Below are 5,479 nucleotides of genomic sequence, written 5' to 3' on the forward strand. Positions count from 1 at the left end.
CTTGTGGATTCAGACTGACTGCCTGGCCGGCAGTCACACGACGGAGCACACACAGATGTCGTCACACCACGAGGCTGATAAGCTGGTATCACACACAAACCAGACTGAAACTGACTGTCTGTGGTTGTTCTGAAGCCATTCAGTTCTGAACGGAATTATTCGGTTTGGACTGGGAACCCCAGGGCTGCCGGATGAGTAGATGTCCTGCTTGGGGTGCCCTCACACCATAAACCCTGTTTCTAGGGGGAACCACTCATGCCCCCTGGGATTATTCTTCTCGTATGTGAACGTTGACGAGCCTGACGTCCCCTCAGCCCCCTTCAGCTGTGCCGTGCCCAAAGCCTCACTGTGCTTGACTTGATGCCTTGGACCAGATGAGAAGGGATTCCTATAGAAACTTAGGGAGAAAGCTTCCCGGCTCTGTAAAGTAAACCCTACTGGCTCTGGGACATCTTTTTCTGGCTCGGTAACTGCGGAGACTCATGGCTGCATTCAGTTCTCAGAAGGTCTCCTCCTACTCAGCCATCTTGATCATTGTCGGGTGCACTGATGCCTCAGACTAACTCCTCAGGTCCTGACGGAACCGCTCAAAGTCTCACCCATTAGGGTTCGTGATGGGGTAACCTGTTTCTAGGTTGGGTCCTGAAAATTTCAAGAGTGAAATGAGGGATTTTAGCTCAGGCCGAAGTCCTATGTGTAATTTCTCAGGTCCCCCCATTGGCAATGGAAGAAGCTTTACTTCGCAGGGCAGGCCTCACAGGGCAAAAACCCCTGCACACCAGACTCGGTGCAGCCACGTATGGCAGTCTCAGAAGGAAGCTGTGGTCAAGGACCCGGGCCCCCTGGCAGGCCACACTCCTGTGCACGTCTGCACTGTTGGCCCAGAAGCCTTCACTTGGCTGTCTCCTTATTGGGAAACTGGGAGGACACTTTACTCTGGCTCAATGCTCAGTACTTTTCCTCTCCTAGCCAATCCCTCTTCAAGGTCCCTCAGGCACCGGCTTCATAAAGTGGCAGGAGGCTTTCTTTCAGGGCTCCCTTGGCAGTGTGCTCTGATGGCTCTGACCCTCAGCTTGTGCTGTTTTCCAGCGGGGGAGATGGAATGAGGAAGTTGGCACTGTTAAAGTCAGTAATAGAGCCAGCCTTTGTCAAGCAGACCAAACCAGTTTAGTCACGAAAAGTTGAGTTCAGCTTATTTGGCAAGGCCACCTTGATCTGGGTCATTTCTTGCTCATGCCTTTGGAAATCACAAGCAAAACTTGAACCGTTTCCCAAGGTTGATATCAGGGAAACACTGACCAATTCCCTATAATTTATAAGGAAATTCTAAAATTATAACTAATCGCTGTGAAGAATAAACAGTCAAAGCTTTCCCCCTATGCGAGCTGCTTTATACATTCCCACGCCTCATACCATGTTCTGGTTTGAGCGCTCCTGGTTTGCCAAGTGTCTTTCTGATGTGTGCACGGTAAACTTCTACTGATAACTGCTTCAGCGATTCACTGGTTTTACTTCTGCTATTTATGAACGTCAACAGCTCTTTCTCCTGTTCTAGCCACTTCCTGACGCTATTCTAGGAAATGTTTAAAGTCTTCACCATTACTTTCACTTTGGCTTATTGTTTTTAATCAGCTCCTCTCATGCTTGATTGCCTAGCCCTTTCCAGGTCATCTGAGCTCCAGACACTCTCAGCGTCCAGGTGTCTGATCTAGGGCTTTGCCCTTCTCACCACCTCTGAATTTTGAGTGGCAATTACACCATTTGTATTTCTGGGGCCTTAGGAATTAAAAAAAAAATTTTTTTTATTATGTTATGTTAGTCACCACACAGTACATCCTTAGTTTTTGATGTAGTGTTCCATGATTCATTGTTTGTGTATAACACCCAGTGCACCATGCAATACGTGCCCTCCTTAATACCCATCTCTGGCCTATCCCAGTCTCCCACCCCCCTCCCCTCTGAAGCCCTCAGATTGTTTCCCAGAGTCCATAGTCTCTCATGGTTCATTCCCCCTTCTGTTTACCCCCCCTTTCTTCTTCCCTTTCTTCTCCTACCCATCTTCCTAGTTCTTATGTTCCATAAATGAGTGAAACCATATGATAATTGTCTTTCTCTGCTTGACTTATTTCACTTAGCATAATCTCCTCCAGTCCCATCCATGTTGTTGCAAATGTTAGGTAATCGTTCTTTCTGTTGGCTGAGTAATATTCCATTATATATATGGATCACAACTTCTTAATCCATTCATCTGTTGAAGGGTATCTCGGATCCTTCCACAATTTAGCTAGTGTGGACAATGCTGCTATAAACATTGGAGTGCACATGGCCCTTCTCTTCACTATATCTTTGGGGTAATACCCAGTAGTGCAATTGCTGGGTCATAGGGTAGCTCAATTTTTAACTTTTTAAGGGACCTCCACACTGTTTCCACAGTGGCTGTACCAACTTGCATTCCAACCAACAGTATAAGAGGGATCCCCTTTCTCCACATCCTCTCCATTTGTTGTTTCCTGCCTTGTCCATTTTTGCCATTCTAACTGGTGTAAGGTGGTATCTCAATGTGGTTTTGGCTTGAATTTCCCTGATGGCTAATGATGTTGAACATTTTTTCACGTGTCTGTTAGCCATTTGTATGTCTTCATTGGAAAAGTGTCTGTTCATATCTTCTGCCTATTTTTTTTATTGATTATTTGTTTCTTGGGTATTGAGCATTAGAAACATATGTACCCTTGTGTTCCTGACTATAGTTAAAGTAACTGCTTTAAAATCTGTCCACTGGGGCTCTTGGGTGGCTCATTCAGTTAAGTATCTGCCTTTGGCTCAGGGTCCAGGGGTGGAGCCTCACATCTGACTCCCTGCTCAGCAGGAAGCCTGCTTCTCCCTCTGCCCCCCTCCTCACTCATGCTCATTCTCTCTCTCTCTCAAATAAATAAATAAACTTAAAAAAAATCTGTGTCCACTAATTTAAACATCTGGCTCATCTCAGAGTCACCCTCCATTGATTGCCTTTTTTTTTTTTGAGCATGGGTCATGTTTTTTCTATTTGTCTTTTATGTCTGATAATTTTAGATTGCATACTGTACTCCAGAAATTGTGAATGGTATGTTGCAAAAAAAAATCTGGATTCTGTTATAGTTTTCTGGATTAAATTTATTTTTTTCAGGCAGTTTACTAGGCTGATCTCAAATTCCATCTTCTTTCCTGTGTAGGTAGCACCTAAAATGCCTCTTCAGGTCTTGTAATTATTTAGATTGTATGAAGTCTTCCTCAAACATGTACTTTAGATATGTGGGAGGCATTTACACATGGAATTTTCAAACTCTTTCTTTTGTGGCTATTTCTCTCTACTTTTCAGCATATGTGGCAGACTTGCATTTTCTTTTCTTTTTTTTTTTTTTTAAAGATTTTATTTATTTATTTGACAGAGAGAGAGAGAGACAGCCAGTGAGAGAAGGAACACAAGCAGGGGGAGTGGGAGAGGAAGAAGCAGGCTCATAGAGGAAGAGCCTGATGTGGGGCTCGATCCCAGAACGCCGGGATCACGCCCTGAGACGAAGGCAGATGCTTAACCGCTGTGCCACCCAGGCGCCCCAGACTTGCATTTTCTTTTTAAAATTACTTTTCTAGTCAAACAAATTGAGCTTTTCTACGAATTTTAATTGTGTTACCTTGTACCTCTCAGTTGAAAAGACACGAAAACAGGAACCTCACCCAATGTTATTTCCTTTTTACTAAAGGCATACTCCCTTTTGATTTCTGACTGGTTTTGACTATTTTACAGTGCCCTCAGATTATTTTCCTTTTCCCTCTCCCTCCCCTCTCCCCCACATGATTTCTAGTTATTTATGGGATGGTTATTTTGATAGAACGAATTCCTCAGCTACTTGACGTCGAATCTCAACTTTGTCAGTTTGAATCTTCCTATGAATGGAATCATACAGTATAGACTTCATTGTAAAAACTTTCTTTCATCTAACTTAACACTTCTGCTCTTTATTCATATCGTTTTATGTATCAGTGGTTTGTTCTCTTCTGCTGATTAACATTCATAAGATGGTATGAATATATACAATCTACTTATCCATTCTCCTATTGAGACATATTTGAAGTGTCTTCCATTTTTGGATATTATGAATCAAGGTATTATGAGCATTTTTATGCAAGTCTTCTTGTGGTGGACATGTGCTTAATTCTTCTTGAGAATATAACTAAAAGTTGAATTTCTTTGTTACAGTGTGGATACATATTTCACTTTGAGACAAGTGCTGGATTTTCTTACAAGATTGTCGTACCATCTTACACATCCACCAACAACATCTCCTTGCCAACGTATGAATCTGTAAGTCATTGTAATTTTAAGCACTTTAGTGATTTTTAGTGCTATTTCATTATGATTTTAATGTGCATATTCCTGAACTTATAAGGCAAACATTTTTTTCAAGTGCAAATTGGCTATTCATAACATTACTTCATATCTGTTCAATTCTTCCTCAATTTTTTAAAAAGATTTTATTTATTTATTTGACAGAAAGAGACAGCCAGTGAGAGAGGGAACACAAGCAGGGGTAGTGGGAGAGGAAGAAGCAGGCTCCCAGTGGAGGAGCCTGATGTGGGGCTCGATCCCAGGACCCTGGGACCATATCCTGAGACGAAGGCAGACACTTAATGACTGAGTCACCCGGGCACCCCAAATCTTCCTCAATTTTAAAATTACAATGACATGTCTGTTCAAATCATTTGTTCATTTTAAAATTAAATTTTTTTATTATTATCAATTTGTGGAGTTCTATGTAGATTCTGGATACAAGTCCTTTGTCAAATATATGTTTGGTGAATATTGGACTATTTTCTCTCTGTCTTTGGCTTGCATCCTTTTAAAAGTGTCTGTGGTTGAGAAGAAATTTAAATTTTTTGAAGTTTAATTTATCATTTAAAAAATTTGAATTGGAGTATTAAAAAATTTGTATCAGAGTACAGTTGATCTGTAATATTATATTAGTTTCAGGTGTATAACACTGTGATTCAGCAAGTACATATGTTACAAAATGCTCACCGTAAGTGTAGCTACCCTTTGTCATCATACAAAGTTATTATAATATTATTAACTATATTCCTTATGCAATTTATCATTTTCTAAAAGTTTATTATTTCTGGTTACCTTTCAGAACACCTTTGTTGAAAAAAAATGAAGAAGACAATTCAGTGGGACACCTGGGTGGCTCGCTCAGTTAAGAGTCTGCCTTCGGCTCAGGTCATGATTTCAGGGTTCTGGGATGGAGCCCCACAGGGGATCCCTGCTCAGCAGGGAGTCTGCTTCTCCCTCTGCCCCTCCCCTTGCTCATGCTAGCAGGCGCGCGTGTGCGTGTATGTCTCCTCTCTCTCTCTCTCTCTCTCTCACTCTCTTTCAAATACATAAGAAAAATCTTTAAATATTTTAAAAGAAAGAAAACAATTTAGTGATTATGTGTGATATGCACAA

General features: G+C 41.6%; 1 long non-coding RNA gene across 1 annotated transcript; it reads left to right on the forward strand.

Moving 5' to 3' along the window:
• Positions 1 to 3,520: 3,520 nt before the first annotated feature.
• Positions 3,521 to 5,223, forward strand: LOC117803379. The gene is made up of 3 exons (XR_004627176.1): positions 3,521 to 4,140; positions 4,235 to 4,339; positions 5,166 to 5,223. It is a non-coding gene; the product is annotated as an uncharacterized LOC117803379 (long non-coding RNA).
• The last annotated feature ends 256 nt before the right edge of the window (positions 5,224 to 5,479 follow it).

The sequence above is a fragment of the Ailuropoda melanoleuca genome, chromosome 8 (genome assembly GCF_002007445.2).
Source record: "Ailuropoda melanoleuca isolate Jingjing chromosome 8, ASM200744v2, whole genome shotgun sequence".
In the NCBI taxonomy this organism is placed as follows: Eukaryota; Metazoa; Chordata; class Mammalia; order Carnivora; family Ursidae; genus Ailuropoda; species Ailuropoda melanoleuca.